The 13,567-nt window shown below is 51.4% G+C and overlaps 1 protein-coding gene across 1 annotated transcript in view; it reads left to right on the top strand.

Annotated features, from left to right (window-relative positions):
• The first annotated feature begins 1,891 nt into the window (after positions 1–1,891).
• Positions 1,892–13,567, top strand: part of PPP1R16A (protein phosphatase 1, regulatory subunit 16A) — a 24,061-nt gene continuing 12,385 nt past the window's right edge. Inside the window, exon 1 of the mRNA XM_010837580.1 lies at positions 1,892–1,990. The gene's annotated coding sequence lies outside the window, so the exon portion shown is untranslated. The remainder of the gene's footprint in view (positions 1,991–13,567) is intronic.

Genomic DNA, 13,567 nt, shown 5'->3' with positions numbered 1-13,567 from the left:
ATGAGCTGCCAAGAAGGGGTGGGTCCTGCCCAGAGTTCAAGGCCAAGCAGCTAGCAGGACTTGGATGGTGGTCTGGGAGGGCTTCCTGGAGGAAACCTCATAAATAAGAGACAGATACAGTTGACTCAAGGGATTTTCCCACAGGCTGCTGCAGGGCCCCAGGGGGCTCCCCAGGTCCTGGAGGCCACTTTCCCTCCCTTCTTGGTGCTGGTCAACAGTAGGTCCTCACTGTGCACTCACTCTGCACCTTAGTGGCCCTGGGACAGCTGGACCTCCATGGCCTGAGAGAACTTCCTGGAAGCACGTTTGTCTTTCTACCCCTCTTCTGGGCCTGTGGGTCCAGATCCTTTGGAAGTTTTCCATTGGAGGAGGTCAATTGGTCCTCTGGGGCACTCAGGCAGTGCCCCTGGGTGGGTGTGCGTGGAGAAGCAGGCCTTCTAGCCGTATGGGTTTACTGGCTACATCTTGGGGCCATGCCTTGAGAATACATCCCTGTGGATCATGGTCCCTACCCAGAGGAGCCTGGGAGGACCACTTGGCATCACCCTGGGCAGGAGTGAGGACAGCTGTGTTATGTGTGGGTACACAGGACTTCCCAGTGCCCTGTAGCTTACTCTAGAAGGAGGGAGATGCTCCCCAGGCTGGCGGGGTCTGGCCTGAGTGAAGAAGGGGCACTCTGGGACGAGTGGAGGGTGAGCCCCATGAAGCCTGTGGTGCCAGCACCCCCTGCTCAGGCCTGGCTAGAGCCTCTAAGTGCTTTAGCAGACACAGGGCCTGGCCCAAAGGTGTGGCCCTGGAAAAGTGTGTTTGGCAGCAACCCTGAGACATGGTTCTCCTGGTCCCAGACCCTTCTGTCCCCTCACCTCCTCCCTGGCCCGATCTGTGGCTCTGCCTCTCAAGTGCTCTGTAGCTGTGTACCCTGCTCTGTATGCTACCCCAAAGCCTGGTCCCCCCCGCCCATGAGGACTGGGCAAGTTTGCACAAGGGATTTATCAGGCCCAGGACACCAGCAGTGGTGGGGTGTTGCTATTAGAACCCCCAGACCCGAGGGAAGCCATGAAAGCACAGGGACACACTTTGTATCACTTTACTCAAGATTTTTCTCGGGCAGCAGCAGCACTCCCCCTGCCCAGTCCGCCCCCAATTATACCCTTAGAGGGCTGAAAATCTGGAGCAGACAGTGGATGTGCGGCTCTCACTGAGGTGCTGAGAGAAGGGATGGGTGATGGGTGCTCTGGAGGAGGAAGCCTGGGGCTGAGATGATGTTGTTGGGGTGCTACATTGCTACCTCCATTATCAGATTCTTCATATTTCATCTGGCTTCCTCTGGACTCCCATGTCACTTCTTCAAGTCCTGTTCGTTTCCAGGGCTCTAGCTGAGAGGTTCTTGTGTCCCCTAGCCCAGTTCAGTTATTGAGAGGTCTTTTTCTCCAACAGGTCTAAGGCACCGCTTTTCCTCCACTGTCCCTTCCTTGCTTCCAGGATAAAGCCCAGCTCTTGGTTTGGCGTTCAAGGTTCCTCACGTCCTGACTACTCATCGGTGACTGTACATACCCCACAGAGCGGGCCCCACCCTCCTAAACCACCACCTCAACTGTTCCCACCTTGGCGCATGCTCTCCCCCAGTAATGCCCCTGCTTTGTCGAGTGAACTCGGACCCTTCCTTAAAAGATCAGCCTAATCAGACGACCTCCCTCCTGGTAAACTTGTGACTACTTGCGCTTCTCGCCCCGGCAGGCCCTCCCTTTGCCAGCAGGCCATCACTGCCCCCTGCCCACGCGGCGGTCCGCAACCTCCTCAGTAGCTCTGGGCAAGCCCCGCCCCCGCGCGGCGGTTTCCGGTCCTGGGGCGCTCAGGCCGGAAGTTTCGCGTTGCCATGGCAAGGGCCGGGCGCGGGCCCGCCCCCGTGGCGCCGGGAGGAGCGCGGGGCAGACGGACCCGCGGACCGGCTCCGATCGGCTGCGAAGTGGCTGCTGGCGCGAGGCGGAAGGTGAGGAGCGGACTTCCGGGGCCTGCAGGCTGGCGGGTAGACCGGGAGGCTGGGATCCTGGCGGGAGGCCGCCCAGGCCTCGCTCCGCGCGGGTGTTGAGGGTCGGGAAGGCTCCAGGAGTGGCGGCCGTCAAGGCCGGGCCGGGGCGCTGTTCGCGGCTGAGCCGAATGCGGGGTTATTTTCAGCCGTGTAACCTGTTGGCCAGGTAGGCAGCACCGGAGTTACCTCCGTTTCAGCTGAGGACATTTGGGCCTGCAGAGAAGGTACTTGCCAGGCTTCGTGTGTGCTTTGGACCGAGGCCAGAGGAAAAACCTGAACCTTCTGTGCCAAATTCTTTAACTTCCAGGGATTCTAGTGACCTCCTTGTGGGGATCCTGGGCTCCAGCCCACCGATGGGTGTCCGGGCTGGAATAGCCATCGCTGTGCGGCGAGCGCCGGCCCCCGCGGCTTCGGAGGCGCACGGGCCTGGGCGGGAAGGTCCACGCCGGCGGAGCCCCTCCCTGTCCTGCAGTGGAGGCTGAGGCTACTGTGGGGTTAGTTTCCGTGGGTGCGGAGGCGTTCCAGGTGTCGGGGAGCGGGAGCCAGGGCCGAGCTCTGGCTAGCCCTTCCCAGAACTCTGGGCCTTCCTTTCTCTACCCCGTCCTTAGCTTGGGGGTGGAGTGGGGGCCCGCACTGCTCTTCTCAGCCCCTCTGCTCCCCGGGATGCTCCCTAGCGATGCTGGGGGCTCTCCCTGGGAGAGCTGTGAAGGAAGGACTTCTGTGTCCCTGGCTGGCCTCCTGGCTTACTTCAGGGGCAGCCAGAGTCGCCTTATGGGCGGATGGCTCCCTGAGGGATCCTGGACCGTGCTGGCCCCGCGATCCTTGCCAGGGGGGCGTGTGGCGCTCTGAGCACCCAGCTCCCTGCCTGCCTCCGCTGTGCCGGTGACTTTTGCTTAGAGCTGGGATGGAGCAGCATCAGCAGGCCTATCTTTCCTTCCTTGTGGGCTCTCCGCGGACCTGCCCTGGCTTCATTCCTCACCTGCCTGGATTCTGCTCTCCCAGAAGGTTCCTGGGCTGGCAGGCGCCCAGCAAGAGGCCCTGGTACCTGTGGGCTCCACGTTGGTGTCTGTGTTCTAGGGATTTCTGAATCTCTCTGCGTTCAGCTTTGGAACTTCAGTCTCAGATGAGCCTGTGGTGACCCAGCACAGCACCTGCACCCCAAGAGTTCCCCACTCCAGTGCCTCTGTCCCGGTCCACCTGTTAGCCAAAGCAAGATGTCTGGGTGGTAGTGTCTTCTCTCAGACTTGCTCCTCAGTTGCCTAGATCCTGGCTGTGCTGTCCATCTCTCATACCAGCAGCCTGCACCTCCTTCTGGGATGGGAGCCTTTGCTCCTGGCCACTCTTCTGGGCTCCGACTCAGCACTTTGACTCCACCCTTCTCACCATAGGCAGAGTGATGGGTCCGAAATGCAGATCTGATCCTTGTCCCTCCTGAACATCCTTCCTCAGAGACTGCAGGACGACATGCCTGTCTTTGCACACTGGCCCCCCTCCTCTGTCCCCGCCCCACTCCTGAGCACCTTGCCATGTGTGTCGGGCCTCCACCCTCCTGAACCCCTGCAGTAGTGGTGGAGGAGGCGAGGAGGGGAGAGAGTGAGCCTCTGCCTCCCTTTCCAAGCTCTGTGTCTGCCAGCACATCAGACTGAGAAAAAAGGACAGAGGGACAGTCAAGTCTAATTCCACAGACGCCTGGGATGGCGGGCTGGGGAGGAGGAGGCTCTCGGCTGCTGGGCCCCGTGCTGGCTGTGTGGTGAGGCCCGATGGCAGACAGCGAGTCTGGGCTGCGTGCTTCCTGGGCGGCTGTGACAGACACAGATTGCCGGGACTGCCTGAGACCTTGGTCATTCTTTGATCTGATCACTGCTGTTGGGTGGGTTTTGTGTGGGGTGCTTTGTAAGACTCACCCCCACCCACCCCCAGAACCTCCTCCTGTTTTGGAAGGACAAGCAGGTGAGCCCTGGGAGCCTCCAGGACTCAGGTGAAGCTCCTGCAGACCCTTCTTACCGTCTGGGAGGTCTGGATGGCCCTTCTGCACTGGCAGGGCACGTGGCCAGCCTCGCCGTGGCCACAGGCTTCCTGCGTTTGCTCCGGGTTGCACTCAGGGCGCGTGGGCACTATATGTGTCACCATCGCAGGCTCTGCATCCCAGTGCCAAGCCCAGCCCTGGCACAGCTGCACTCACAGCTGAGTGACAGTTCATCCACCCAGCGGCTCAGTCCTGGGCTGGGCTTCACCTGCGTCTGCTTCCACGCCGTCCCTCAGTGTCGGGAACCCATCAGCTCCTGCGGTCATGGGTACTTCCTGCAGGTCAGGCCCGGGGCTCAGGGAAGAAAACAGTGACTAGTGCAACGATGGAAGCGGGGTGAAGACGCAGCAGAGTGATGGGTTGACTTCAGGGGACCTGAGGAGGCAACGTTTAAGCTGGGATCTGAGCTGCAGGAAGGAAGGAGCTATGCTGAGATCTTGTGAAGAACTTTCCAGACAGAAGGCATAGCTGACAGAAAGGGGCACGACGATGAGGTGGCAGATCGGGGTCGGCAGAGCTTTTCTGTGAAGGGCCAGAGAGTCAGTGTTTCAGGCTTTGCAGCCCACGTGATCCCTGTGGCAGCTATTATGCCGTTTTGTGGAAGGGCAGCCACAGACAATATGCGAGTGAATGTGCTCTGTTTCCACAAAACTTTACTGACAGACCCTGAAACTTGAATTTCATGTAATACTCATGTGTCACCAAATATTCTTTTTCTTTTAATGTCTTTGCCAATCATTAAGGTCAAAACCATTTTCAGCTCATGGGCCATACCAAAACAGACAGTGGGTCAGTTTGCCAGCCCCTGTGCCAGACACCAAAGAGTGCTGTGTCTTAGTTCATTGAATCCTCATAAGAACCTTATAAAGAAGGTACTATTATTCCATTTACAGATGAGAAAACTGATTTCCTCAGAGGTCAATAAACTTGACCAGTGCCCTCAGCTCCTGGCACTTTAAACCCAGAGTGTGGTTCCCGAGCTCAGCTTCCAGCCTCTGTGGTATGGAGCCGAGGTCCCTGAGGTGCAGGAAGCAGGCCAGTGCTGAGTGGGTAGTGGAGAGGTGTGGGAGGAGACAAGGCCAGGAGGGGCCCGATCACCAGAGTTAGAGGCCAGGGGAAGACTTAGGTTGTATACTTATATTTTTTTACACCCAACTTTATTGAGGTGTAGTTTACATATAATAAAAGGCACCTATATAAAATAATTTGGTGGGTTTTGATAGATGTATGCTCCTTGTAAACGCCACCACAATCCAGACACAGAGCATCTCCCTCATCCCTGAAAGTCCCTTTCCCTGCACTCAGTCCACGGTCCTCCCTGCCCCAGGCAACCACTGATCTGCTTTTGTTATTATAGATTCATTGTCCCTGTTTTCTTTTCCTAGAATTTCACATAAGTGGACGGATACAGGATGAACACTTTTGTGTCTTACTTCCTTTCGCCAGACAGGACGTTTTGGAAATTCAGATTGCTGCATGTCTCCATAGTTCATTGTTTTTCTTGCTGGGGGGTTTGGTATTCCATTGTATAGGTACACTGTTTACTCCATACACACACCTGTTGATGGACATTTCGGTTCCTTCCAGTTTTTGGCTATTGTGAATAAAACTGCTGTGAATATTCATGTTTACCAGTCTTTGTATGGACATACACTTCATTTCTCTTGGGTTGAGATGACAGAAATGATGGTTGAAGTGCGTACTTGTATTTCACTCTATACGAAAAATGCCAAAACTATTTTCTAAAATGGGAAGTCATATCACATTCCCAATCGTTCTGTGTCTTTTAGTCATTCTTCGGAAGTTTAGCCCTTCATGTGAGTGTTGATGGCTTGTTGTGCCTTGAGTTGGCATTTCCTAGTGATGAATGGTGTTGCACACCTTTTCATTTGCCTGCTCAGCCATTTGTATATCTTATTTTGTGACGTGTCCAGATCTTTTACCCATAAAAAATGGGTTGTCTCATCAAGCTCTAAGAATTCCTTGTATGTTTAGGGTGCTAGTCCTTTGCCAGATACAAGTATTGAAAAAATGTCCTCAGTCTCTGGCTTGGCTTTTAATTTTGTCACCAGTGTCTTAAACAGGCAGATACTTATAATTTTGATGAAGTTCAGTTTGTCATTTTTTCTTTATGGTTTATGCTTTCTTTAATGGTCAAGAGGTCAGGGGTCATTGTTTTCCTTGGATATCTGGGCATTCCAACACCATTTTGAAAGGGCACCCTCTCCCCATTGTGTTGCCTTAACTCCATTGCTGACAGTATGTGTGGGTGGACTTCTGGATTCTCTATTCATTGATCTTATTGCTCATATCCTGCAGATTTGATTATATTAGCTTTAAAATAAGTCTTGAGGTCAAGTATAAGTAGTTTTCCAACTTGGTTTTTCTTTTTCAAATCATTTTGGCTCTTCAAGATATGATGTTGCTGCTGCTGCTGCTAAATCGCTTCAGTCGTGTCCGACTCTTAGCAACCCCATGGACTGCATCCCACCAGGCTCCTCCGTCCATGGGATTTTCCAGGCAGGAGTACTGGAGTGGGGTGCCATTGCCTTCTCCGAAGATATGATGTAGTTCTATGTAAATTTGAAAATTGGTTTGTCAGTTTCTCAAAAAGAGCTTACTGGCATTTTGATTGGGCTTATACAGAAGCTAGGGATCTGTTAGGAGAAGAATTGACATTGTAAGAATGTAGAACATGGTACACATTTCTCCATTTATGTAGGTCTCTGTATTAATTATCTATTGCTGTATATGAAATTATCCTTAAACATTATGACTTAAAACAATGAAGTTTTGTTCTCTCACAGCTGCCGTGGGTCAGGAATTGTACAGTGGTTTGGCTGGGTGGTTCAGGTTGCAGGTCTAGCCTGCCGTGGGGATGCTCCACCAGGCGGCTCCCTGAGGGCGGGCCAGGCTCTTGGCCCCCTCTTCCGGCCTCTGGGCAGCCTCACCCCCAGGCCCCGGGTCCAGGAGAGAGCCCGCAAGCTGCACTGCCCTCCAGGACCTGGTCCGGAGCTGGTACCTCCTGGTTTCAGGCTTTGTTTCCTTTTGTTCCTTAGAAGTAATTAACTGAGTCCAAGTGAAGTGACTGATTAACTGTGTTCAAGCCGTATCGAGGGGAAGGAGACCAGGCTCTGCCCCCAGCAGCCAGCGTCAGCGTCTGTTCCATTTGGAGACTCTAATTTTGCAAATGATATATTTCACATTTTACATGTTCCAATCCTTTGTTACTAGTTCACAGACATAAACTTGATTTTGGCGTACTGTCCTTTGTATCCTGCAACCTTGCTAAATATATTCATTTGTTCGAGTAGCCCCATTATAGATTTCTAAGGATTTTCTACAAATCTTTCTATGTGCCTCCTGCATCTAAGGAGTTATCTTCCTTTCCACCTGTCTGCTCTGTATTTCGTGCCTCCGTGCGCTGCCTGGGGGTTGCAGTGTTGAGTAGGAGGGGCAGGAGTTGATGCTTTTACCTTGTTCTCAGTCTGGTTCCAGACTGAGGGATTTTCCTTTTATTCCTAGTTTCCTAGGGTTTTTTTTTTTTTTAATCATGAATGGAAAAAAAAATAAAAATAAAAACAAAAATCATGAATGGATACTGAATTTTTCCAAGTCTTTTTCTGCTTCTATTGATTTGCTTGTTTATTTTAAATAGCAAACTATGGAGTTTCTTTGTGGGAAGGTTTTTAATTAGAAATTTAATTCCTTTAATAGTTATAGGGCTGTTCAGGTTTTCTATTTCTTCTTGACCCCATTTTGATAATTTGTTTCATTCAAATAATTTACCCATTTATCTAAGTCAAACATGGGAATTTTTAAAAAATATATATATAAAGGGCCAAATAGTAAATATTTTAGGCTTTTCAGGCCATATGGTCTCTGTTGTGATTGCTCAGTTCTTTGTGTAACACACAATAGCCACAGACAATACGTGAACAAATGAGGATGGTTTTTTCTAATAAAACTTTATTTACAAAAGAGATGGTAAGCTGATTTGGTCCATAGGTGTAGTTTGTTGATCCCTGAATTAAGTTTATGATTATAAATTGTTCAGAACGTTCCCATTTAGTTGTCTGTAGGATCTGTAGTGATAGCCTGTATTTCTTTTACAGTTTTGGTCATTTTTGTCTGCATTTCTTGATCAGTTTAGTGAGAGTCTTATTGATTTTATGAATATTTTCAAAGGAACAACTTTTAGTTTCAGTATTCTCTTCTTTTCTGTTTTCTTTCTTTTTTTTTTTTTTGGTTCACAAGGCATGCGGGATCTTAGTTCCTTGACCAGGGGTTGAATCTGTGGCCTCTGCAGTGGAAGCATGGTGTCCCAACCACTGGACCGCCAGGCAATTCCCCATTTTCTGTTTCATTATTTTTTGTTCTTATTATGAATTCCCTTCACTTACTTTGGGTTGAGTTTTCTCTTTTTTTTGTAGCTTCTTACTAAGTTGGAAGCTTTGGTCATTGATTTGACCATCCTTGTTATTTATGCATTCAGAATTAGAAGTTTTCTTCTAAACCCTGCTTTGTTTTATTTACTTATCTTTGGTTTCTCTGGGTCTTTCTTGCTGAGCGGGGGCTATTTTCTAGTTGTGGTGTGTGGGCTTCAGGAGTTGCAGCTTGAGGGTTCCAGCGCACAGGCGCAGTAGTCATGGCTTACAGGCTTACTTGCCCCCTGGCATGTGGGATCTTCCTGGACTAGGGACCAAACCTGTGTCCTCTGCATTGGCAGGTGGATTCTTCCACTAAGGAAGTGCTAAACCCTGCTTTAAATGCATCTATTGTATTTGATGTGTTTTCATTTTCATTCAGTTCAAAGTATCTTCTACTTTCCATTTTGATTCCTTCCGTAGCCTGTAGGTTATTTAGAAGTATGCTTTAAAGTTTCCAAATATTTGGGAATTTTTCCAGATATTTTTATGTTATTGAGTTCTAGATTAATTCCATTGTGGTCAGTGAAAATTCTCTATATGCTTTCATTCCGTGTAAACTCACTGAATCTGTGTTGCGTTCCAGCATGTGGTCTGTTTACTTGAATAATACATTTGCAGTGTTGTGCAGCTATCATCACTCTCAATTTCCAGAACTTTTGAATGACCTGAAACAGAAACTGTCCATTCAACACTATTTCCTTACACCACTTGCCCCAGCCCCTGCTTTCTATGCCTGAATTTACCTATTATATAAAAGGAAATCATACATGTGTCCTTTTATTTGATACATTTCTGACATGTGTCAGGATTTTGTTCCTTTGTATGGCTGAATATTCCATTGTGTTTGTATATGTTGGGGAAGGTGATGGCACCCCACTCCAGTACTCTTGCCTGGAAAATCCCATGGACGGAGGAGCCTGGTAGGCTGCAGTCCATGGGGTCGTGAAGAAGTGGACCTGACTGAGTGACTTCACTTTCACTTTTCACTTTCATACATTGGAGAAGGAAATGGCAACCCACTCCAGTGTTCTTGCCTGGAGAATCCCAGGGACGGCAGAGCCTGGTGGGCTGCCATCTATGGGGTCGCGCAGAGTCGGACATGACTGAAGCGACTTAGCAGCAGCAGCAGCAGCAGCATGTACCACATCTTATTTCCTCATCTGTCCATTGGCATTGGGCACTGGAGTTGTTTCTGCTTTGTAGCAATTGTGAACAGTTTTTCTGTGAACATTGGTGTGCAAATAGCTGAGTCCCGGCCTCCAGTTCTTCTGTTTGTACACCCGGAAGTGGAGCACGCCTTTGGTTTCACACTGCATGGTCGGCAGAGTGATGTTTTACTCTGCACGCTAGTGCACTGCCCTGTGGCACAGAAGCTGGAGACATGTCGGTCTTTCTGTTTGCAGAGCCAGACACCGTGCACCGGCTATCCCCTCACGGGACCTGTAGATGAGCAGTCAGGCTTACAGGGTCGGGCACTGTTTCCGGTCTGCTGGAGAGTCTCTGGCCTCAGGCCGCTCCAGACACCTCTCCCTGCGCAGTGGCATGTCTCCCCCCGGCCCCCGTCCGCGGGGCTCCCACCATTCTTCCCTCTCACATCAGGCACCTGTAAACCGATCATTAGCTTTCCCGGGTTCGTGGGGACACGTGTGTGCTCCCGTGGCCATCCAGAGCCTGTGCACCCCTTCTTCTCAGGCTGAGCATCCAGTCAGAGAGCAGACCCAGGGTTCCAGTGCTGCCCTCTCCAAAGCCCACTTCCAGTATTCTGGTTTGGACACTGCTGAATTGACAGGCCTTCGTTTCCAGACCACACGGGAATCATGAGGCTGGCATGGCTGTGGGCAGTGGGGCTTCGAGCCTGGAGCCTGGCCGCTGGGAAGGTGTGGTGCTCAGGCCTCTGGAAGCTGTCCTTTCTCCTCTTAGCTAAGAGAGGGCTGGGCTTTTCCCCCTCTGTTCTGTGTGGCTTGTGGGATCTTAGTTCCCCAACCAGGGATGGAATCCAGGCCCTCAGCAGTGAGAGTGGCCAGGGCTGGCGTCTATCCTTGGTTCTCAAAGACTCTTTTGACATGCAGATACCTCCAGTTGCCTAACTTCTTTCATTTGGCCATCTAGACTTCTCACACCTTGCTGTGAGTTGGTCTTTAGATTTACTTAGACGGAAAGGCAATGGAGGAGGGAGCTTTGGGGCTCCCCTGGTTTCTGGTGAGGGACCCTTCCAATTTTCCAGCCCCACAACACTGCTGCTGAGCTTGCAGCCTCTTCCTCACATGGTCCAAATGGCCTCCAGTGCGTGCTCTGGCCCCGGGCCAAGGCAGCTGCCAGCATCACGTGTACACATGTGCCAGCATCCTGGGTTCATCGTCCCTCACAGGATGGAGGCTGGGCAGCTGTAGCTAAGCCAAAGGAAATGTCACATTTGTAGGTCACAGCTTTGAAAGGGCTTCACTTTCCTGTGGTTTTACTGCTGAGGGGAGTCTGAGAAAGGACTCAGATCTCCTGGGTGGGTCAGAAGGGCAGCTGAGGCCAGAAGGAGTGCAGGACTGTGCGCCCCCAGCAAGAAAGAGGGCTGGGGAGCTAGAGAGGAGACTCATTACAAAGCCACAGTGGGTAAGATATTGTAGGGACCGGTGGGACAGAGTCAGAAGTCTTGATGGGCTCACATGTATGTTGTCGTTCTGTCGTTTAGTCGTGTCCGACTCTTTGCGACCCTGTGAACTGCAGCACGCCAGGCTTCCCTGTCCTTTACTGTCTCCCAGAGTTTGCTCAAATTCATGTCCATTGAATCACATATGTGTACAGGAATTTAATTTGTTACCAAAGCGGCACTGCAGAACAACATGGAGAGAAGCAACTTTTAAATAATGGTGTTGGGACAATTGGATATAAATATAGAACAAAAAGGGGCTTCCCTGATGGCTCAGACAGTAAAGAATCTGCCTGCAATGCAGGAGACCTGGGTTCAGTCCCTGAGTCAGGAAGATCCCCTGGAGCAGGGAAGGGCAATCCACTCCAGTATTCTTGCTGGAGAACCCCACAGACAGAGGAGCCTGGTGGCCTACAGCCCATAGGGTTGCAAAGAGTCAGACACGACAGATTGACTAACGCTTTATCACTTTATCAATTTCAAAAATGAAATTGGAGCCTGTCCTAGTTATATATTGATGCCCAACAAATTGCCCCCAAATACAGCACTTCTCTCCCACATCTCAGGCTTGACTGGGGGGAAGAGTCTGTTTCCGGGTGGCTGGCTTCCCCCAGAGTGAGTAGCCTGGAGGAGCACAGGGGTGCAGTCAGGGCGCCTTGCACACTCTGACCATGGTGGGCATTGAGCAAGTGCGGAAGTGCCACCACCCACACTTTAAGTGGGAGGGACTAGGTCTACCTTTTGAAGGGAGGAGTGTCACTTACTTTGCAGGCATATTTTACAACTCCACAGATTCCCTTCTTCACACCAGACACAAACATTAGCTCCAGGTGGACTGCAGACCTAAATGTGATGCAGATTAGCCTCCTTTTAGAAGATAATATAGGAGACTTGTTTTCAGAAAGATGTCTCATCTCATTAATACTCAGACAACTGCAAACTGACCACTGCGCAAAGAGTGACACAAAGAATAAAACCAACTGGACTGTTTCCCCATCGCTGTTGGGAGTAGAAACTGGTACAGCTTTGGAGAGCAGTGGTAGTGTCTGTTGACTCATGTCATAGCCTGTGGTTGGCGGCTGCACACCAGTGTCAGTGGACAGGGTGTTCACAGGCCCACACCCATCAGAGTGTGCCCTGGGCTGTGCAGACAGGCTCCTAGTGCGCTGTTACTCAGCCAAAGGCAGAAAGCCTGGAGCTGCACACTTTGGAGTGGGTGGATCCCACACAGTGGGGGTGAGGCAGCCTAGAGCACGGGGCACGGCTCCATCTGGAACTCCGGCACGTCAGCACCAGATTGAGCTCAGGAGGAGCATGGGGGGTGTTGGTGTGGAGAAAAGCGAGGTGGTGGTCACTACTTGGAGGCGTGTAGGACGACTCTGAGCTGCTTGGCACCATCCTGATGGGGTGGAGTTCATATCAGTTTGCATCTCCATTATTAGTGCATTGTGATTTTTGCATTTTCAGGACTGTATTACTGATTTAAAACAGCCAGTTATTTTATCAGGGAAATGGATTTATTTCAGAGGAGCAAACAACTGCAAATCAGGACCTGTAGCCCATGGGGAACCACAGGCAAGTGCAGAGAACAAAGGAGAGGAAACTTACAGAGGAGAAGGGGAGTGTGAGGGGCTGTGATGAACGGAGAGCCCTTTGGAGGAAACTGGGTGTGGTGGCTTCTCACTGGCTGCGCTGTTGCCAGGTGGGGAGAAAATCTGCTTTCCTCCTGCCAGGTTGTGTTGTGGTAACCTTGCCCCTGTGGGGTCTGCAACTGAAGGGAAGTGACAGAGTGTGAGAGTGTTCCCTTCTGGCCTCCAGACTCCATCTTATTTCTTTTGTTTTATTTTATATATCTTTTTGGCCTCGCCCGATGACTTGTGGGATCTTAGTTCCCCAACCAGGGATTGAGCCTGGGCCCCATGCAGTGGAAGTGTGGAGTCCTAAGCACTGGGGAGATCCCCTGCCTTGATTTTTAAATGAGGTTTCTGTTTATTCATTTTCACAGTATCACACTTCACAATATAAAGATTTTAAGAGGGCACCCCAATACCCTGCGGGAGGCTGTGTGGAAAAGCCCATCTCGGGCACAGGGACCCCCGTCCCTGCAGGCCCGATAGTGGGGTGGTGGGCAGGGCCACTGAGGGCCGGGCTGGGAGCGGGCCCAGCCCGGGATTCGATGGGATGGCTGAGCCGCACGGACCTCACAGGGTCAGCAGGGCTTTAGGACCATTTCAGGCGAGGGGTGACTGGGTTGAGGCTTGCGTTTTCAATGCCCCGGGGCTGAGTGTGGAGAGAGCTGGACCCCAGACTAGGAGCAAGGCAGCAGGCAGTGGCCCGTGAGGTGCAGGCCCAGAGGGGCTGGGGCAGGAGCGGGCTGGAGGGAGCGGGCTGGAGGGAGCGGCCTGGGCTGTGCCCTGGCTTCACCTTCCGTGTGGGCCGCG

Source organism: Bison bison, unplaced genomic scaffold (genome assembly GCF_000754665.1).
Source record: "Bison bison bison isolate TAMUID 2011002044 unplaced genomic scaffold, Bison_UMD1.0 scf7180017864078, whole genome shotgun sequence".
NCBI classification, from domain to species: Eukaryota; Metazoa; Chordata; class Mammalia; order Artiodactyla; family Bovidae; genus Bison; species Bison bison.
This window is presented reverse-complemented; position numbering and strand designations above follow the sequence as displayed.